This window comes from Lissotriton vulgaris, chromosome 9 (genome assembly GCF_964263255.1).
Source record: "Lissotriton vulgaris chromosome 9, aLisVul1.2, whole genome shotgun sequence".
Taxonomy (NCBI): domain Eukaryota; kingdom Metazoa; phylum Chordata; class Amphibia; order Caudata; family Salamandridae; genus Lissotriton; species Lissotriton vulgaris.
In genome coordinates, this window is record NC_141697.1 from 335,652,495 (window position 1) to 335,675,846 (window position 23,352).

The 23,352-nt window shown below is 43.6% G+C and overlaps 1 protein-coding gene across 1 annotated transcript in view; it reads left to right on the forward strand.

Moving 5' to 3' along the window:
• NRDE2 (NRDE-2, necessary for RNA interference, domain containing) overlaps nucleotides 1-23,352 on the forward strand; it is a 183,177-nt gene that overhangs the window by 32,705 nt on the left and 127,120 nt on the right. The gene's annotated exons all lie outside the window — the stretch shown is intronic.

Sequence of the window (23,352 nt, forward strand, 5' to 3'; positions counted from 1 at the left end):
CGCTGGTTAAAGCAGATCGGGTCTTTGTCCTGACGATGGCCGGCCATGTTTTCACTCCCGTCGGACACTGAAGCGGGCAGAGGAGACCGGCGGGACCAGCTGCTCCGATGTGTTCACAGCCGCGTGGATTTGCTTTGCTCTTCTCATTTCCGCGCTTGGGGGAATTTCGAGTCTGGAGTGCAACATTGTGTCTCCGACTTACTGCAGGCACTGATTGATCGCCTTCCTTTCCAGGGTCCCGGGTGCTGCCATCTTGACGATTGTTCCCCCGGCTGCTGTGCTTACTCCGGGCTGCTGCCGGTGACGAGGTTCGATTGCCCACATTGCTCTGGCGCTGTGCATGGGGTCGGCATGGGTTGTGCTGCCCCAGTGCCCCCAGTCATGTCGTCTTACGCGGAACCCGGATTGGGAGACCAGCTTTGTGGCGGTGATGGTGGAGACCAGCCTCAAGGACTACGACACCTCCGCGAGCCCCGCATGCAGAGACCCGTTGCTCCTCTTCCCTCTACTGCACCACTGACGGTGGTAGACGTCCTGTGTGCCTTGGGTACTTTGAGATCTGCCCTACAAGATACTGTCCGGGACTTAGGGGACCGGCTGGACGCTATTTCCACCTATATGCTCCCGGTGGGACGGGTTGTCCCTCGATTGCAGGACACTGTGCCATATCCTGTCCTTGATTGCGGTGGAGTGTCTACCCGGGTGTGTTCGGAGACATTGAAGGTGCGTGAGCCTGATGACACTTCAGTGTTGATTGGAAAAGTGGCGGAATGGTCTGAGGACGGCGGGCCGGCTGTTACATCCTCGGAGAGGCTTGCAGTTTCTGGAGCTGCGATGTGGCTGGAGGGAAATGTCCGGGCGCCACGTTTAGCGACTCCTCGCGGGGTTACTGACATGGCTTGCTTTTCTGTCCTGGAGTGGTTCCTATTGACTGGGCTTGCTGATTTTGGTGGTTCACTGAAGGACGTTGCATCTTCTTGTACCATTGTCATCTACATGGCTGTGTTTCGGATGGACTTTGATGGACAACCCCCGCTCGGATGTGGTCACTTTGCTCGCTCGCCTCTTCCAAGATGTCTACCATGAGGCTGGACTATGTCGCTGCTTCGCATCGCAGGGGGCAAGGTTGAGGTTGTCTCCTCTTATGTTCGGACTGTTTTTTGCTTGTACTGCTGGGATATTGATGGACTGCCGGGGTCATTGAATATAGGTATTGTGTTGGTGGCGGGGTCTGGGATCGGGCGGCCGGAGTGATATGTGCTGGTAGTTTTGGTTTTATCTCTGTGGCCCTCCTCCGGTCTTCTGTGTATTACGTTATTTCTTTTCTTTTCTTCTTTCCCTTTTCTGTTCTAAATTTCGGGTTCGATTTCTGGGCGACAGGCACACTGCTAGGGGGGGGGGGGGTAGGCCGTAGCCTCCGCATGCGTGCAGGGTGGGGGGTTGGGGGTGGGGATTTTGTTTAGTTTCAGTTTCTATGGGCCTTAATTTTTTCCTTTTCTTGGTTTCTCTTCCTTTTTCCCTTTTTCTTTGGGTCAGACGGGTGTTTAGGGGTAGCGCGGAGTATTCTTTCTGCTGCTTATTCTTTTATTATTGTGGATCTGGGAGTACTGAGTCCGTGGGGCGGGCGATAGCCAGCATGTACTGTTTGTTTGTGGTATTATCCTGAAGCGTATTATTTTTTGCTGCTTTTTCAATTATTCTCTCTCGTACTGTCGCTGATTTGCTGGTTCGTTGCCTGCCATCTGCTTTGATAGATTGTCCGCGTCTGATCCTTCTTATCTACAAAATTTAAAATTAACCTAATTCCTCCTTTACCCGGCGGTCCCTCTTTCCATATGCCATGTCCTGGACACTTTTCGCATTTTGTTGTTTGGGACTGCTGGGCTGCCCTATCCTTACTTTTTGTGCTATTAATTGCTTCGAGGCCGGCCCGTGTGGTTGTGGGCCCGTAACTGTATTTCTCTGATGCACAATAAAGGTTTAAAAAAAAAAAAAGAAAAAAAAAAAAAAAAGAAAAGGCACCCAAACTGCAATCACTAAGTTCATCAACACAGGCTACAGCTTCTTCTGAAGCTAACTTATTCACCAACGCTCTATCAACCACCTCCCATTCCAACGACAACCTAGACAGACAATCTGCCTGTGAATTCCTCTATCCTTGAATGAATACCACATCATAAGAAAAGTCTTGTAATCTAGCCGCAAAACGTGCCAACCTAGCGGAACCTTTGCCAGCACCACCAGCGGATAAAATTCTCATAAGAGGTTTGTGATCCGTTTTTAAACAAAACCTTAAGCCCCAAAGATACACCCTGAAATGCTCCGTTCCCCACACTGCAGCTAACGCCTCCTTCTTGATAACAGAATAGTTCCTCTCAGCTTGTGTCAAGGTACGAGAGGCGAAAGCAATGGTTCTTTCCACACCCCTCTGAAACTGTGAAAGTACTGCACCCAAACCAGTAAGACTGGCATCCACAGTCAAAACGGTTTTACAATTGGAAGTAAACGGAGCCAAAATTCCAGCAATAGAAATTTTTTCCTTGATCTTTGTAAATGCCAATTCTTGTTCTTTTGCCCAACAATACTTGGCACCTTTCCGTAACAAACCTCTCAATGGTTCAACAACATCAGCAAAGGATTTCACAAATTTTGAATAGTATTCCACTAAGCCTAAGAAAGACCGCAATTGGTCCTTGTCCCTTGGATGCGGCGCATCTTTAATAGCCACCAGCAAGTAATGTTTGGGAGTGATAGCACCACAAGACCCAGTATATCCTAAGTATTCAACCTGTTCAGTCAAGAATATACACTTATCCTTATTAACTGTTAATCCAATGTGTTCTAAATTCCATAACACCTGTTTCAATACAAAGTTGTGCTCCTCCACTGTTTTTCCTGAAATTAACACATCATCTTGGAAAAAGATAACCTCCTTTAAATCTTTAAACAGGCCACTCATCATCCTCTGAAAGACACTTGCGGCCTAGGCTAACCCGAACGGCATGCGTGTGAATTGGAAAGTGCCTTCCGAGGTAATGAACGCTCTGGGTGCCTTGGAATCAGGGTGTAACCTAATCTGATGATACGCACTCCTCAAGTCAATTTTTGAAAAGTACTTAGCACTACCAATGGATTGCACCAATTCATTAATATTCGGCAAGGGAAAGGTATCCATTACAATGTCTCTGTTGGGGGACCTTAAATCAATGCAGAACCTCAGACAACCGTCCGCCTTAAGAGTCAAACCAACAGGTGAAATCCACGCTGAAGCTTCAACAGGTTCTATCACTCCGGTTTTCAGCAAGTCATGTAATAAATCCTCGAGTTTGCCCCTTACAGAAAGGGGAACCCTCCTAAGTTTGTGTTGGATTTGACATGCATTGGATTTAAGAAGAATTTTATGCATATATCCTTTTACACACCCCAATCTATCTTAAAAAACTCTGTGGGCATTTTGAAGAATTTGATCAATGTGAACAACATCATCAACAACCATGATTTGGTTAGGAGCTCTAGGGTTGATAATTATGTTCAAATCAAATTGGTGTATCCATCCCAAGATTGGAGGACCCTCTTTGGATATATAAACTTTTCCATCAATGCATCTAGAACCAAATTTGATGGCACCACTCATATAACCAAGAATGTCAATCGGTTCTCCTTGATAACTGATGGGATTTATATCTCTATTGGATAAAGAAACATCTTACCACAAAGAACTAAAAATAGATTCAGGTATGATTGTGAACATTGAACCCGAATCAACCATCAATGAAACTTCTTTACCACAAACATTAAAATTAGCAGAAGGTCTAACTAATCTACGTGCATCAAACTCACTGACTAAATCAAGACTCAATTCATCTCCAAGAGCCAAAACTCTTTTTTGTGAAACAAGTTGGCTAGCAACTTCTTGGACAACATTTACTTTAAACTTGGATTTGTCAATGAAATCAGAAGACTTGCACATACGTGAATAGTGACCTTTGCGATCACACTTGTTAGAATTTTGATCTATTGCAAAACACTTTTTAAAATCAGAAGAATGGTATTGACTTCCACAACGTGAACATTCTCTGTTTTTAAATTTAGTAGAAGTCCCTGAAAAGCTTACACTCTTTTTTTTAGATACAACATTGATTTTTACCTCATCATCCACACTAGTGCTTGCAATTTCGTTGGACAATCTATCTTTCTTGCTAATTTCACTTATGAAAATTTGGGACTCTTCAATCACCATAGCTAAATCAATAGCCTCTTTAAGTGTGGGATTCTTCGCTGCCCACAACCTCTCCTGTATTTTTTTATTCTTACACTGAACCACTAATTGATCGCGAATTAGCTCATCGCACATATTGCCAAACCTGCATTTCACAGATAATTCGCGTAATCTAGAAACAAATCATCTATACTTTCATTCTCTAATTGAGGTTGGGTGTAGAATTTATATCTAGCCATAACCATGTTGACTTCTTTTGCAAACTTAACCTCTAATCTCTTAACAGCTTCTTGATACTCATTGTCCATAGGTTGTCCATTAGGACCCATGACGACAGGAAGGTATTTAAAAATACGTTGACCTTCACTCATTAAAGCACTCAATAAAAGTGCTTTCTTTCTAGCAGGAGAAAAATTCACACCATCTAAAGCAACTATTTAATTTTCCAACATTCATAACCAATCTTCCCAAATGATTTTAGGCGCACCTGGAGTGGCTAAAAATAAAGGTGGCATGATAACATTAGATTGTGATTCTGCCATTTAGGAAAATAACGTTACAATATGCCCAACTACTTTAAATTGAAACCTAAAGCCAAAATGAGTGAAAGAAGTCCAGGTGCGCAGATCACCGAATATGCTGCACAGGACAATGAAGTGGTTAAATCCAGCGGTGAAAACAGCAAAGTGTCAATGAACTTGTTAAGTGAAACGATGAATACAAACGTTTGTAGATTCAAAACGCCGAAAATGCAGTCCCACCTCAATGTCAGTCAGAAGCGCTGAACGAAGACATCAGCGTTGAAAACGTACACACATACCAAATCCAAAATGGCTGCACGTAGCGTAACGTATGACGATGCATGGATGCATGCCAAATCTGACAGCACGCGTCCAACGCGTTGTGCGTTCCAGGCTACCTCACTATTGTGTTCCAGTGACGTAAGCAACAGCCGTTGGTGTGCGCTCGAGCGGATTGCTCAAATAATCCCTCGGAAAATTTACAAAGATAAAAATGGAAAACAGTACCTTGAAAGAGGGACAAGAACACGTCTTATCACAAATGAGCGCCACAGGTGAACAACAGCCACGGAGAACTTCAATAAGACAAGCAGGTAACTTGAAAGCACCTGGTTCCCTCAGAAGAGCGTCGAGGAAACGAAACCTCGCCAAAAATGTTATGATGGAAACGAGGACACCGTGGTACGATTGAACAAGGTTTATTGTAGAGAGAGTAACCTGGCATCCAAGACCCTCGACGAACTAGCAGGAACTGCCAAAGGTCGAGTATTGTCGGCCTACCATTCTAAAGAACATAAGATAATGAAGATTCCACAATGAGGTAAGAGTAAAGAGCACGAGAAGCACAAGGTAAGTATAATGTAATACACATTACTTCATAACACCTTGCAGTTTCCACATTTAAAGTGACCCTTGATTGGGGCAATGTTCCAAAGAGGTAATTGGACATTAGGCGTTTTAGATGGGAGTAAGGGTTTAACTAAAACATTTCTAAGTCTTATGCCTTTCCTGAATGCATGCATGGGAGGATCTTGCAGGCACAAGTCGTCTTCAACTAAGTGCCATTGTTTATTTATAGTTTTAAGTATATCATTGCTTTTGGTGCAAAACGTTGTGACACAGATCAATCTCTCTGGTGTAGAAGAAATTCTGGTCTTGAGTTCAAGGAGGTGCTCCCTATGACAAGCTTTTTTAAGGAGCCTAATGTGGTTTCCCCTGTCTCTGAGACGGTTAAGTAGTTCTGCAGACTCGATATAGTAGTCCTCTTTCTTGGTACAGTTGCGTCTGACCCTCAGGAACTGCCCATAGGGCAGATTTTCCCTGAGGCTACGTGGGTGGTGGCTCGTGTACCTCAACAGAGTATTGCGTTCACTGGCTTTCCTATATAGTGTGGTGTGAAGCTTGCCCTCCTCTACACTAATGGTAATGTCCAGGAAGTGTATTTCCTCTGTGTTTTGCACTAAGGAGAACTGTATGTCCGTAGATCTGCTGTATAACCAAGTGTGAAAAGTTTTCAGTTGGGTCTCTGTACCTCTCCAGATCATTAAAACGTCATCTTTATATCTCCGCCAGAGTTTGATGTTGTCTCTAAGCGGACTGAGTACAAATGATTGTTCATATGCATCCATGTATATGATAGCTAGATTTGGAGCAATACTTGCTCCCAGAGCTACACCCTTCGTTTAAAGTAATGGTCACCTTGGAATACCAAAAGGTTTTTGGTCATTGCTATTTCCAAAAGTGTTAGGATAAATTCTGTGGGTACTTGAGTGGGTCTGGGCCTTTTGTCTAAAGTAGTTCTGATGACGTCTAGGGCTGCGTCCTGGGGAATGCTCGTATATAACAAGGCTATATCCATGGTTACAAGTATTTCTTCACTAGGGTCAAATGGCAATTCATCAACCAAATTAATAGTTTCCATAGTGTCCCTAAGATAAGTGGTGGTGTTAATGGCAATGGGTTTCAGAAAATAGTCTATGTATTTGCACAGTGGCTCCAGTATCGAGCCACATCCTGAAATGATCAGCCTTCTAGGTGGGTTGTGCATATGTTTGTGGATTTACGGTAGTGTGTATATAGTGGACATGCGGGGTTGTTTGTTATTCAAATATTCATGTTCATGTTTACTTAGATACCCATCATCTAGGCCTTTTCCAGTGACGTTCTTTATGAATGTGGCAATTTTGTTACTAGGGTGGGAGTTGAGTTTGGTGTAATTATCACTCATACCACGTTGGTTAACGATCTCCTGTTTATAGTAGGAGGTATTCTGAACAACTATGACTCCCCACTTGTCCGCAGGTTTAATGATAATATCAGGATTGTTTTTAAGTGAGTCATGGACTGCTCGTTCACTTTTGGAAATGTTGAATTTGACATACTCCCTCTAATTGAGAGAGTGCATCACGTCCCTCATGACCACCTATTCAAATACCAGGATTTAATGAGACATCATCTGTGATGGAGGATTGAAGGTGGAGGGAGGTCATAAGCCTGTACTAGTGAAGGATTGATTGAAAGGTATTTTAGTTAAATAATATTTTAACCTTACTTTTCTGAAGAATTGATGTAAATCTAATTTGAGGTTGAAATTGTCAGGTAGATTGGTTGGGACAAAATATAGGCCCTTATGGAGTAACTAGTGCACACAGACAGGATGTGTTGGAGTCGATGGAGTGGTTTGGAGAAAGATACAAGAAAATGAACCCAAGGAACACTCTGTAGTCCTGTAGACACTGGTGACACTAGAGTTTAGGTTGTTGCACACGTAACTGCTATTTGTTTGTTTTTTAGCATTTTAAGTAGACCTACTGCTGTGACGGGCCACGAGTATAGCCACCAAGTTGAATGTATAGATAGCATTTATATATTTTTTAACACAATAGCAGAGTGACTTACATCTTCTGGTTCTGATAAATGCATTTTGAACTTTTTCAAGTCTTCTTTGGCTGTAAAATGTTGACCACATAAGATAGGTCAATTCTAGTAACCACTATCCACTCAGTTTTTAACATTATCCAATGGGTGTACAAAAATAAAGGACAGTTTTCGCCCACCATGAGATTTTGTTTTATTTACACTTTTTCACTAGTCTTGCTCTCTGCCCCTTACTCCTATACATTGACATTGCTCATCATTATAACAAAACACCTCTGCTTCTCCCCTTTATTTTTCTTGGGGAGTTGTAGCCCACTCTGGGTTTCTTGCTGTCCCACTGTGAGTAGGGAACTCCATGATGAAGTGTTTCACCTTCGGGTATGTGAGGGTTCTCGTCCTAACAGCTCAGTGCTCTCTTCCCATGTTTTGTCTGATCCTTCTTTCCTCACCTACCCATGTACATAGTGTATCAATAGCATATCTGATTATTAGTTGCTATCTGTGTTGTGACCCTCATAATAGCTTTTGCCAAATTGTTGCGTTGTGCTTAAGAATCTAGAGAATTCCCCAGATGCAGATTTGCTCCAGAAAGGGATTATCCCTGTTGCTCAATGCAATAGCTTGTGATGGTGAAATCCGGACAATCCTTGAGGAGGATGTGTCATGTGCCACTGCATAGTGAATTTTAGTGCAGCCTTTGATAGTAGTTACAGATCACGATCATGGATGAAGTTGTTAAAACTGGATATCCCAAAAAGACTGGTTGTTCAATTATTTTACCTCTGTTGGGATTCACGGGCAGAGAAAGTGGCCAATATCCCAGGTCTGTAATAGGAAGGGAATGTGTCAGGGGTTCATCTTTGCCTTAGTCCTTTTTTTTCTCTGTATATGTGCTATCAAGACTGTGACCTTTCTGCTATGGGTTGCTATTTTATTTCTCAAGTGACATTGTCATCTGGGACAAAGCGCCTGCGAGCCCTCAATGTGGATTGAATGTCCTTTGGGACAGTGTACTTACTTATGTTTAATCTGATGAAGTTCCAAGCCATGAGTACAGTGGTTTTTAGTTTTTGAATGGCAGTCACATCCTAAAATATATAAATAACTTGGGGGTGGGATTATCTTTTATAATAGGCTATCTTGGGGACACAAAAGGCAAGGTAAACTAAAGTAAGATCTGTTGAAGCTGTGGAAAGTTCCCTGCTGAATATATAATTTTTATGGCTCACAGATTATTCTCTGGGATTATAGCCAATACTAGTGAAATCAAACTAATAGTTTATGACACCCTCTTATGGCTGCCTTGTATGACTAATCACTTTGAAAAATCTGAACTCCACTATTTTAAAGGATCTGTTTAGGGTCCCAGATAATGCCCCAATTTTTAGAGGATGTGCTACCAATTGAGAATCACTTTGCGCTAGAGACCCAGATCTGTTACAGATTTGTATTTTTGAAATAATTTGAGTTGTGCGCCAACCATTTCAAGGTTGTATAAAGAAATTAGGCACCGGACAGCTACTTGTGGGATTAATTATAGAGCATTATGCACACTTGGCTTGAAATATTGGGACTGTTATATGATAACTTTGATGCAGAAATTGATTTCCGGCCACATAAACTCGTGGAAATAAAAAAAATTATTTTACTCTAAAAATACTGACTACAATCACTTGGGACTGAATATTCAGTATTGTAAAGGTTTTGTAGTGGATAAACACACAATCAAGCTGTAAGTGTGGATTAAACATTCAGCTGGGTATTCAGTTAAGTTAGATTTAGATGCAAAGGGACTTTTTGGGAAAAGTAGAAATTGTCAAGAATTGGTGTGAGATCTGCACATTGTAGACTGTGCAATAATGTTCTTTGTGAAAATAATAAGATGATAGTTTTAATGAAAATCTTGTCTGTCTGATTATTCAGCATGTACAACATGACTCTAACCTAATTAATAGATTTGCAGTCCCTAACCTGTGAGAGTCGGAGACCTCAACCTGTAAGTTCTACTCTATCCTTTTAGATGACTCAGCCTATAATATTCCTGTAAATCTAGGTAGATGTGCCTGTAAGATTTGTACAACATGTGGCTTAACTCTGCCTTTAGAAGCTCAACCTTGTATAGTCTATGTTATTTGAGGGACTAGCTTTCCTGCCAGACGGCCATGCCTATAAGATCTCTGTGATCCATGAGGTAGACTAGCTGTAGATACAAAGTATCCAGGCCTGACAAATATCCCTGCTGTCAGTTGTCTAAGCTTGTAAAAGCTTTGTAAACTTGCTATGCTACCATATTCCTGAGACTGCAAGATATGTATAACTTGGAGGATGCTTTTGGTCAGAGTCTAAGATCTCTTTAACCTAAATGATAGCTCTGTGGGCATAGGTCTGAGTCTGTAGGAGCTGATTGAATGAAACTTAGCTCATACATTGTACCATAATACCCTTCCATGTATGTTGGTTGACAATCCTCTTAGTGAAGTAGTAAATGTAGTCATCTTATTTCAGTGGGCTCTTTCAAATTGAAGTCCTTTGTCTCCACACTACGTGCAGGTGCTATATATGTGAAACGCAAATAGTCTAACCTAGGTAACCATACCCAACTAAATATTTGATACCATATATTGTTTGTTTCTTCAGGAGTTACATCAAGTCAACATTACAACACCAAACAAGATTTCTTTCTGGGTTAGTTCGGGGGTCTGTTAGGACTAATGCTCTCACTAGGCTTGTTTTCTGCTCAGTCTTTGGGGAGAAGTTGAAGTAATGAGTTTTGTTTACTGTGTCCGTTCCTGTTGCAAAGGGTGAGGCCAGTTTAAGGTACTTTGGGGGGGATAGAGGTGTATCTTTGGAAGTAGTGAAGCATAATAAACTCTTGTATACCTTTGTCAATAGAGCACTTTTAGAATGTAAGCCTATCAATCATAGCATTTGTAAAGTGCACTACTTACCCGTGAGGGTCTCAAGGCGCTGGAGGGTGGGGAAGTTGCTACTGCTCGAAAAGCCAGGTCTTGAGGAGTCTTCTGAAGGTGAGCAGGTCTTGGGTCTGCCGCAGGTGGATGGGGAGGGTGTTCCAGGTCTTGGTGGCGAGGTGGGAGAACGATCTGCCGCCGGATGTCGCTCTTTGGATGTGAGGGACTGTGGCCAGGGTGAGGTCGGAGTTGCGGAGCTGGCGGGTAGGGTTGTAGAAGCTGAGTCGTCTGTTAAGGTACGCTGGTCCAGTGTTATGGATTGCCTTGTGTGCATGGGTGTGGAGCTTGAAGGTTATCCTCTTGTTGACGGGGAGCCAGTGCAGGTCTCTCAGGTGGGGTGTGATGTAGCTGTGGCGGGGGATGTCGAGGATCAGGTGTGCAGAGGCGTTCTGGATGCGTTTAAGCCGATTCAGGATTTTGGCTGAGACTTCTGCATAGAGGGCGTTCCCGTAGTCCAACCTGCTGCTGACGAGGGCCTGGGTGATCGTTCTTCTCGTTTCGGTGGGGATCCACTTGTAGATTTTGCGGAGCATGCTGATGGTGTTGAAGCTGGAGGAAGAGACGGCGTTCACCTGCTTAGTCATGGAGAGGGTGGAGTTGAGGATGACCCCCTAGGTTACGTGAGTGGTGGGGGTGTTGGAGCTGTTCCCAGTGCGGTCGGCCACCAGGAGTTGTTCCAGGCGGAGGGGTTGGGTCAGGGGATGAGGACCTCCGTCTTGTCCGAGTTCAGCTTCAGTCGGCTGTTCCTCGCCCATTCAGCGACTGCCTTCATTCCTTCGTGGAGGTTGGTTTTGGCGTTGTGGGGGTCCTTGGTGAGGGAGAGGATCAGCTGGGTGTCGTCGGCATAGGAAATGATGTTGAGGTCGTGCAGTCGAGCGACGTGGGCGAGTGGTGCTATGTAGATGTTGAACAGCGTTGGGCTGAGAGATGAGCCCTGGGGTATGCCGCATATGATCTCGGTGGCTTTGGAGCGGAAATGGGAAGGCGGACGCTCTGTGTTCTGCCGGAGAGGAAGGATGTGGTCCAGTCCAGGGCCTTCTCTAGTATCCCGGCGTCATGGAGGCGTGTTCGTAATGTGTGGTAGCAGACCGTGTCAAAGGCGGCTGACAGGTCCAGGAGGATGAGGACCCCGATTTCTCCGTTGTCCAGCAGGGTCCTGATGTCATCGGTGGTATCATATCCTAATAATAAATAATAATAAGTGAGTTTGTAAAGCGCCTGGTTACACTCACTAGTGTGTCCCTGCGCTGCAGCCAATCGCCCAGTCTGAAGCAGTAAGTCTAAGAAGTCTAAGTGGAGAACCTATATATGGAAGAGCTAGGTCTTTAGTTTTCCGGAAGAACTTTTTTATTTTTTTATTTTTATTTTATTTAGGTTTTATTTTATTTGAGCAAGGAATGCAGAAAAAAACAAAGCAATCATTAGTACAGAGAGGCAAGAAAAACACATATATAACATGTTGTACAATTCGCAACTCGCCCCCCCCCCCCAAAAAAAAGAAAGATCAGTAGCGATAAGAATTTTAACTTAAATCCAGTCAGCTATAGGAGTCCAGATCTTCGCTCCCATGGCCCTCTTTCTTCTTCCTTTAGTTTTATATATAGCCATTTCTAGATTATACATCGCTAATAAACGAGCACGCCAACTAAGGAAAGAGGGCGGATCCAAATTGATCCATTCGTTTGTAATGCATGCACGTATCACAGCCATACATCTATACTACTATTATAAAGCGAGAACTGTGAACCTTTGAGGCGGGTAAACTCGGGAACCACAGCACCAATCCAAACACCCAATACATCATTGGAATTGTCAGGTTCTGCAGAGTGACATAGGCTATATACCACAAAAAAAGATACGTTCCTTAAAAAATATATGTTCCAAAAAAAAGTAGTCCCTTGGAAGTAGCGCCGGCCGTGTGCGCTAACGACGTGCGATCTGACATCATCAGGAGCGCTTGGAGGAGCGGCGGACAGGAGCGGTGAACTTTGGCGGACTGGAGCGGGCTGAGGTAGGTCAAGCAAGGGGAGGAGCGGTTAACTTAGAAGCGCGGGAGGAGCAGTAAACTTTGGCGGACTGCCTGCGCGATGCCAGATTGCCCCCGAAGGGTCAAGCAAGGGGAGGAGCGGTAAACTTTGGCGGACTGGAGTGGGCCGTTTGGAGTGCGGGGAGGAGCGGTGAAGTTTGGCGGACTGCCTGCGCGATGCCTGATTGCCCCTGGAGGGTCAAGCAAGGGGTGGATCGGTAAACTTTGGCGGACTGGAGAGGGCCGTTTGGAGCGCGGGGAGGAGCGGTAAAGTTTGGCGGACTGCCTGTGCGAAGCCTGATTGCCCCCGGACAACGTCGGGGCGGGCTGCTAGTATGAATATAAAATATTCAATGGCCTCTGACCTAAGTTGGGTGGACACTTCTAAGCTAACACCGATCCATACTAATTCAGCAGTTATAATTACTGGTGTTCCCAATATCAAATTTAAAAATTGTTCAATTGAGGCAAAAAATACAGATAACTTAGGGCACATAAAAACATATGTATATCATCAGCAGCATACTGACCACATCTATTACATTTAATCCCTACAGTAGTGCTCCATTTAACTACTTTTTTCGGCTTATAGTACAAATTGAAAATAGCCATATAGTGCTGAGCACGCATCCTCCCTGTGAGTAAGACCAGATTTGCTAACCTCAATGACTCAGCCATATTAACTGCTTCAACACCCAGCTCTGGTAGTGCTGTAGTGAGGCAGGAATAATAATCACCAATAGAAGTCTTGTTCCCCATACTGTCAACAAGAGAAAATGTCCTCCATTGCCGTTCTGATCCAGAGGCCACAGAATTCATAAAACTGCGAATCTGAAGAAATGTAAAAAAATCATGCCTTGCTAAGCCATACTTTTTTTGCAGCTCACTAAACGAGGCTTATTGACCCTCTTGTAATAAGTCACCCAAGCATAGGATCCCCTTATACTTCCACCCACTTGCAATTTGATCTCTGAAGATGTATGGGAGTATCTCAGCTGCAGTAAATGGCTTATACCTATTTACTTTCGGGATCCCCATCAGACGTTTGATTGATTTCCATACCACATAAGCTGCATTTTGAGTTTTAAATCTTGTTTTTTTATTATAGATGGGTTCAATTCTTGAGACCAAACAGCCTTTGATTGATTCACCCATACCAAATTCGAAAATAGACGGGGCATGACCAGGCAAAATACGGGCTCTATCACCCACTACTAGCGGACTGATGTATTGCAATACTGCGGCCATATAATAGTAAAAGAAATATGGTATCCCCCACCCACCACGCTCTTTCGGCAGCACTAGCTTTTTATACGCTCTTCTTGGACTCTTGTATCCCCAGAGAAATTAGGACGAAATCCTTTCAAGTTTCCTAAAGCACACCATAGGAAATGTAATAGGAATTGTACGAAACATATACAAGAATTTTGGCAGTACCAGCATTTTTAAGACATTTGCTCTGCCATACAGCGATAGGTGCAGATGATCCAATCTCTCTAATGTTGTGTTCACTTTTGTCAAGACCTCATTCATGTTATTTTCTGGGATATTACATACCGGCAAAGAAATCCTAATGCCTAAATAAGTCACCTCCGACACAGTGATTATATTAACAGGAGGCTTATCTCCAACATGCAGGATTTGGGTTTTCGCAATATTTAACTTATACCCTGAGAATGAGCCGAATTGAAATGCTAATTCATTAATAGCGGTAAGTGCAGTACTAATGTCGCTAGTAATGACAACAATGTCGTCCGCGTAAGCGAGCGCACACTCATTTATGTGGCTTACAGAGATAGGTTTAATATTGTCATTTACATTTAATTTATTCAAAAAAAGATCAATATGTAAAGCAAATAAAAGTGGGGAACAGGGACACCCCTGCCGTGTCCCGCGAGAAATTGATAATGGAGCAGATTTTAAGCCATCAACCCGAATACAAGCAGTTGGGGACCGATAAAGAGCCTTCAGAGCACGTAATATTCCGGACCCAAATCCCTTTAATTCGAAAATGTCCCACAAATATGACCAGGAAACCCTGTCGAATGCCTTTTCGGCATCCAACGGGGTAACTCCCATCACAGAATTAGTGGCTTGCGCCCAGTCAATCAGAGCAATTAATCGTCAAACATGGTCCGCTGTTTCTCGCTCCGGAATAAATCCATGCTGATACCTCGAGACTAATGAAGCAATTATCCCCGACAATCTTGTCGCTAAGATTTTGGAATATAATTTGCTATCAGCATTTATCAAAAACATGGGCCGATACGAGGAGGGTATCAAAGGTGGTTTATCTTTTTTCAAAAAGATGGTGATTATAGAATCACACCAGGACGGTGGTGTATTCCCCTTTTGGCCTTCTAAAATAACCGCTAAAAGTTCATCTTTAAGTACCGATTGAAAAACCTTAAAAAAAATTCCAGTGGGATGCCATCCGGACCTACCGCCTTACCGACAGCCAGTGAGGTCAGGGCGACTTCAACTTCCTCCCATATAATAGCACTATTCAATTCATCCCTCTCACTAGCTGATAGTGATGATATTTCCATATCTGCTCTAAAATCTAATAAGCTATCTTTGCCTCCATTTATCTCCTCATCCGCATACAATAAACTATAAAACTGGCGGAAAACCTCAAGTACTTCTGACGGTTTATCGTAAATTAATCCTGTTTCATCCTGTATACTATTGATCCTATTCAACACTTCTCTCTGACGCAACCTTTTTGCCAGGATTCGCCCATAGTTCTCACCTACCTCATACATCTCAGCTTTATAAATTGCATTTTTTGTTGCTAGCTTGGTAGCAAAATTCTGATAAAGGCCCGTCTTCTGAGAAATTAATTCCTTCATTATCAAGTCGGTATCCTCTCCACTAATAATTGTTGACATAAGTAGTGTTTCAATATCCCGGAGTTTCTTCACTTCGTTATCAAATGAATCACGAATTTTTCTTTGTTTGTTCTTCTTAAAAACATTTTTTATTGATTTTTCAGCATAGAAAACAAGCAATAAGCATGTCAGTATCGAGCAACACTCCCACATTCCCATTTTTGACACCCACCCTCCCCTCCCATCCCTTGTTCTAGGACACAGTTCCTTATTTCCATTAGTTCGTCTGGAGTAAAATCCCCACACATAATTAATGGGGAGGGCCAAGCTGCTAACTCAATACTGAGATGGTTCAGCATGTCTGAATCATCTAAATTAGGACCATATATTGTACATATTGCCAAGAGGAACCATCCAGACACAACTCTGTAATAACCCAGTGACCGAGAGTATCTTCTTTTACACGTTTACATTTACTCCAACCAAATCTTTTAAGAATAGCGACCCCCCTTGTCCTAGTCCCTTGTCTTGTACATTCAACTAAATCCAATCCCAAATCTTTAAGCCGATTTCTATCATTCCACTGAATATGAGTCTCCTGTACGCATAATAGATCAACTCGAATTGATCCCAATAATTGAGCCATTATTCCTCTCTTTTTTTTTATCGTTAAGCCCGCAAATATTCCAAGAGCAAAAACTTATTCTACGCATTCTAGTAAACAAATTGTCCTAGCATGGCTACATCAAGTTTTTCAACACCACTAACCACTATTAGCCAAAAAATGAGCTTTTACACCTTTTATTCAGTACATTTTGGTTTTCACTTGCATTTAGAACATTATTTCTGCTATTCCTTGCCCCCCTCACCGCCGCACATCCCCCCACTCCTACCCACTAGCCCACCCTCACCCACCCAACAAACCACCCAAAAGAGGCATAGGGACTGAGCAGTCCTCATAGGTGATGGAGAGAAAGGCTATCCATGATGTCAGTATTAACAGTAGAATTATTAAATTTGTTCAGTTTGCGATCACCTCTTGTGTTTCCAAACAAACCTACTGAGTCCAGGCCAGCAGCTCTTAAGAAGGAATTGCAAGCCTTCTTAGGAGTGTCTGGATTCCTTATTAATTACAATTATTCCCCAGAGATGGGTATAATTGAGCATGCAATGCATTATTTGCAAAAAATTAATTTTACACACATAGAAGGGCTCTTACATTATTTAGGAGTCTGGATAGTGGCAAACTGCAAGACCCTGTATACCGGCATTTTATGCCAGCCTTATTTGATATCCTTTTAAAGGATCTCTATAGATGGGCTATCCTAGCTCTTTCTCGGATTAGCCAAATTCATAGTATAAACACTAATTTCCTCCCTCGTGCATTGGCCCCTCAAAGATTCAAATACTATACAACTCTGTCCACTCCCTCTACGGGACCGGGGGTCGAACCCTCACAGACCTTCTGCAATGATCTCTCCACATTCTTCACCACAAAGGTGGCTGATATATATTCCTCTTTCGAAGGGGATACCAGGACTAAACATAGAGTCTGTAATGAGGAAGAAGCATTTTCCGATCATAATCATGATCGCTTTCCCCGTTTTACGCCCACCACACGAGACAATATTATCAGACTCATTTCCACCACTAAGTCTGGCTCCCCTTTGGACCCTTGTCCTCCTTCTGTGATGGGAAAACTCACTGAAGTGATCTCGCGTCCACTCATGGAAATTTGCAACACTGCATTCCAGACAGGTCAATACCCCAGTCCTTGGAAGAAGGCTGTGATCAAACCCCTTCTGAAAAAACCCTCCCTGGACCCTAAAGCTGTGGCCAGTTACAGACCCATTGCGTGTCTGCCCTTTCCTGCCAAAATATGCGAATCTCTGATGAACGAACAACTCTCAGAGTTCGTCGAGGTTCACCAACTCCTCGATGAAACGCAATTTGGGTTCAGGAAAGGGCATGGAACGGAGACCGCCTTGATAAAGGCCTCAGATGAGATCAGGGCTATCATGGACCAGGGAGGGGCGGTGGTCTTGATCCTTCTGGATTTGTCTGCAGCCTTTGACACGGTCGACCATGCCACTCTGGTCGACCGTGTCACTGCCCTGGGGATAGATGGTATGGCCAGGGACCTTATTTCATCTTTCCTGAAAAACCGTACCCAGACCGTGAGGCTGGGAGATTTCTACTCCCCTATCTCTGCACTCCCTTGTGGAGTCCCACAGGGCTCCTCGCTAAGTCCTATGCTATTTAACATCTACGTAGCGGACTTAGCGAGGGTAATAAAGGCCCATGGGGTACGGCTCACATCCTACGCAGACGATACCCAGCTGGTTCTTGCAATCCACAGAGATGACCCTACTGTGGCAGCCAACTTCCAGAGAACTATGCTCGAGGTCAGCACTTGGATGGCCTCGAACTGTTTGAGGCTTAACTCGGACAAGACCGAGATTATGACCTTCGGCAGGCTCTCTCCTGAATGGTCTTCTATCTGGTGGCCTGAAAAGCTGGGCCCTCCACCAGTCCCAGTAGAAAAGACCAGAAATTTGGGAGTGATTTTTGACAGTAAACTGTCCTTTGACCTCCACACAAACAAGGTTGTCTCCTCAGCATTCTTCATTTTGAAAAAAATTAAGAAACTATTGCCTTACCTCCCTACCTCAGCTGGGAAGACCCTGGTCTCTATCTTCGTCTTCTCAAAAATAGACTATGGGAACGCTCTCTTTTTAAACACACAGAAGCGTGTCCTAATGAAGTTGCAGTCTATTCAGAATGCGGCTGCAAGGATCCTTCTTAACATTCCTCGTCGCAAGCCCACCACTCCTGCCATTCGCCATCTCCACTCGCTGAGAGTCGAGAACCGTATCAAATTTAAGGCCCTCTGCATTGCCTATAAGGCAGTACATGGCGTTGGACCCAGGTTCCTCATAGAAGCCTTTCAGCTGTACACCCCCAAGAGGCAACTAAGATCAGCTAACATCTGTCTCCTCCCTGTACCGCGTGCAAGAACCGCCACCTGGGGAGACAGACGTTTTCTGGTGGCCACTCCAAAACTTTGGAATCTCTTGCCACTGGCTATTAAAACTGCCCCGAACCTGATGAGCTTTCGCAGGCTCCTAAAAACATGGCTGTTCAACCAGTAAGCTAATGGTTGTTTTCTAGTAGCTCCACAAGCGCCGAGACACCCTAGGGTATTTGTTGCGCTATAAAAATTTCGAAAATAAATATTTTGATCATGAAAACATAAAAACTAGAGATGAATGTGAGGACTCAAACTACTACAAGCATTACTTTGGGCTGGACCATGGGAACGATGAGCCCCAAGAGATCATGAACTAACTCCAGTAGAAACCACCTTTGAACAGGCCTCTATTCGGTTAAGGTACCACCAGCGTATACCAGGCTCTAGACGCTAGGCCTGAACTAATACGGCATAGCTATATGGAGAAGTGGCAGGAAGAGTTGATAAGGAGCCTAGTTGAGGAGGAGTGGGATGCCAATTGGTTGAGGTAAGCAACAGATTCCATCCGCACAAAATATAAGGAGAATTCTTATAATTTGTTAACCAGATGGTAACTGACTCTGGCCAGACTCAAGGATACCTTTGGGGCTCCGATGTGTGTTGGAGGGACTGTCAGGTGAGCAGCACAATGGCGCATATATGGTGGTGGTCTCCTCAGATCCAACCATGCTGGGCAACTTTATTACTCCTTATAAAATATATAACTGTCATAGAGCTACCGCTTGAGGCCACCTAGGAAAGGATAGGAAATCCTCAATGTCTTCACACTTGGGAAGATTAATTGCACATATCTTGCTAGCTGATAGAATGAGTTTAACCCACTGTTATTATTGTGGGTAGAGTTTTGGCATAGTTACTCAGTGGAAAATTGACAGGCACACTGCCTGACAAAAGGCTTAGATTTCAAAGAAGTTGGTAACTAATTAAGACCTTTATCAAAAATCAGATTTCGGGGGTGGATTTGGGAAATTGCAAGACATGTTTCTGCTATAGAGAGGAAGGTGTTGGTTCCACAGAATGTCTGGATCCTCCAAAAATAATAACAGGGACACTGTAATAGGCTGGGGGGTTGGTGAGGGAGACCAGAGTCACTAGCCATGGTCCGTCCCCTGAAATTGAGAGACTGAAGCAATTGCATAATTAAATCACAGGATGTAATTATCGTCTCCTCTCTCCTAGGTAAAGATGGCCTCTGTGCCCACCCCCCTCTTTTCTGTCCTCCCCTCCTTCTTTCTTTTCTTCTTCTTCTTCTCCTACCTTGCATAGTTTTACCCTCATATTTACCAGTGTCTGGTCGTTTGATTTATTGTTTATTTTATTAAAGGTAACTAAAAATCCAAAACTAAATAAAGTGTGGAAAAAAAAGTATTTAAAACATCTCATTCTAATTATGCTAATAGCTGGTAACAATTCTGTCCTCCCATTTAACATTTTTTGCAACCTCCCTTATTACCTTTTGCAATTAAACTTTAGACATCTTGCACTACATGTAACTAGGTGTTAGTGTTTGTTTTTAATTGCTAAGTACTTGTGCTAATACTTCATTTTCGTTAGTTACTACTTGATTCTCAGTGATTGTTAAAAGGCTTAGTATTGTAGTGCCTGCTGCACTGCTACGATGCTAGCTACCTTCTCTTCCCCATCAAACTTGATTCAGTCTGTCTTTGTTTTCTCCTAAAATAGTTGCCAATTTAGGAGTAGGGAGAGCGACCACAGTAGCACTGGGTTTAGTGCTATTGTCTGGGAAAGGCCACATTGTCTCACTACCTCAATTACTACCTCTCAGTCTCCTCTTTCTGACCAACTCTCATTGATCTTTGAGAAAGAAACAATATGAACAATTGCACCTAGCTTTCCCCTTCCACCTAACCTAGTGGAGACTTTTCTTCTGTCTGAATCTTTAAACAATTCAGGTTTCTTTATTCAGTTTGAACCTATTATATTGAAAAACTGAACAGATTTTTCTTCAATCGAAATCTGGTTCCCCATTGGATCCTTGTCATCATCCGATTGGGCATCTCTTTTCTAAAGAAATGACATTGGTTCTCACCTCGCTGTGCAATAAGTTCATATCATATGCCGTTGTTTCAGTTACCTGGAAAAAAGGCTTTATTGGTTCCCTTTTTAATCCCCCCAAAATAGCCATTGTCTGATCCATCTGCTCTGTCATGTTCACCTTATTTCTCTATTTCCAATAACAACAAACATTTTGGAAAAAGAGATCAATTGGCAAATCACACAATACCGAATGTTCTTTACAGCTGGGCTCATCTCAATCTATGTTTAGATCATTCCAAAGTCCTGGAGTAGAGCTACTTTGGTCATTTTGGATGGAAGCACAAGCTTTGATACAGTATTTCATTCTCTCTTTTGTTGAGTTGTATCTTTGAATCCATGGTAACGGTTTTACTTGGTTTTCTTACTTTCTTACTACTAGGACCCAAGCTGTTCAGCTTTCTTCTTTCTGCTCCTTCCAACAAACTTTCAAATGTGAGGCACCTCAAAGATCTTCCCAGAGCGCTACTTTTTTCTGTTTTTGTTACCTTACTGACCCACTCCTTTGGCCTTTATCTGATGTCATGATGATAATTCTACTATTATTTTCTCCTTTAACAAAGAGGTCTAGTTGTCTACAGACCACTTAAGATTATGCATGTCAGAAGTTGCCTCCTGTATGACTCCCAACCCCCACAAATTAAATGGAGATAAGACAGAGTTACTCATCTGTGGAGGTTCGCCTTACATCTAGCCCTCCAGCTGGTGGCTGAAATAACTGGAACAACCACAAAAGCCTGCTACATCACTAAAAATGTAGGGTTCATGTTTAATTATAATTTCTTTTTTGCTGCACGTCACACAGCCCCTCTTCTCTGGGCATCTGCAGGCCTTGGAGACCCTATTCCCTGGGACCGCAAAAATAATTAAAATGGGGGCGAGGGCTGCAGTGCGCCCCAGCTCCTTGAGCCATAAATGGCCCTGGGGAGCCCAGCCTCGGGGCCGGCTCACTAGCAATGTCCCTGGAGCCCACCCCTCAGTACATAGTGGTTTCCCTACCAGCACCGGCTCGGGCAGAGGAGCCCAGCCATGGGGCAGGCTCACTAGCAATGTCCCGGGAGCCCCCCGACCCCCCAGTACAAAGTGGTTTTCCTGCCCACACCGGCTCGGGCAGTAGCATTTTTTCATTCCCTGTCAAGCAAACACAAAGTCTGCTCCCAGCAGGCGGAAGCTTTGAAAATGCTTCCGCCTGCTGGGGGAATAATTGCGGGAAGGAATACCATTCAAAATTTTTCTCCGCCCAGAGGGAGCTGCATAAGTCGTTGCTCCCACCGGACGGGAGCAATGCCGGCTTCCGCAGCATGCTGGGAGCCGGATGGGGCCGTGGGAGTCTTGGGGCTACCACATGGTCTCCAACGAATGCATGCTGGGTGCCAGGCCATCTACCTTTTCATGATGCGAGACACTGGGGATGGGGTTCCCGAACTGGAAAAGGCTCTTGGTTGGGGGTGGGTGGGCACCTGGCCTCCATCCCCTTAAAAAAAAATGCTTTGGGTGATGGGGTGTCCAGGGCCTAATAAAGCTTGGGAAGGAGGGCCCCCTATCATATAAAGAAGGCCCAGGGGGATGGGGTTACCATGGCATAATAGGGCTTGAGTAGGGGAACCACAAAGCCCCCCTCCACTTAAATTTAAAAAAAAACCCTCGGGTGATGGAATCCCCAGGGCCATTAGAGACATCTTTTTTTCATACGTTTTTGGCCCGGGGGTTGGCTGCCGATTTTTCAGTGAATTTCCAGGTTTTATAAATATAAAGTAATATTTTATTACCGAATGTAAAGCCACAGGGCCTTGTATTTTTTAAAGGGGGGGGCACGTTGCCCCCACCTCTTTTACCAAAAAAATGCCCTGGGGGATGGGGTCCCAGGACCTAAGAAGGATCTGGAGGGGGGGGGCCAAGTGGCCCCTCTCCCCTTTAAAAAATATAAAGCCATGTTGCTGACCCCCCCGAGTAGACGCCTGAACACTGTGCACGGTGGGGGGGTTAGCTTTAAATAAATTATTTCTTATGTTACAAAAAAGCCTAGAAATTCACTGAAAAAACACAAAGGTTAAAGTAACGTTCTAGTTAGGTGTGAAAAAAGATCTGTTAAAAAGAGGAACATAATTAGAAATTTACTGACAAACACATGATTAAAGTAGCGTTATAGTTAGGTGACAACATTGATATTTTTAACAAAACCCCCCCCATAAATTCACGAGTTATAGTTAGCAAAGCTAACTATTTGCCATGCACTGCTTATGACTTCACATATAATCTCACTCATGACATGTTCTATGACATAATTTATTACATCGCTGATGACCTCTCAAATGACATAATTGATGAAACAGACCGCAACCTCCTTCGCTTGTCCAACAACGTGTTGGCCTCTACCTCACATCATAGTCTCTTCTGCTTATGTTCTGCTGCAGCGAGAAACAGCCCAATGTGAAAATGCAGCCTCTTGTAATGTCAGCTGATGGATGCGTTGCACACTGCATTAGCAATGTACCATCTCCTCTTGCTTGGGAGTGGTGTGGTAAACAGAATTTATCAACACATCAACTTGGCAAAGACAGTGCCTGAGAGACAGTGCTCGAATCACAGTGATGCCCTGGTGTTTTTCACATTGCGCACATCTGCATCCTTCTGAGAGAATTAACATCAAACCAAGGGTCTGCAATGAAAAGGACATTTACAAGAATTTACTCCACATCATAATTTTTTTTATATATCAAAAATCCAATAAAGGATTTAAGCAGCCAAGCGACACTGATAAGCACTGTCCACCTTCTGACCTTCTGCCTTATCTGCAGCAGGTGGCGTAATCAGTACCCAGTG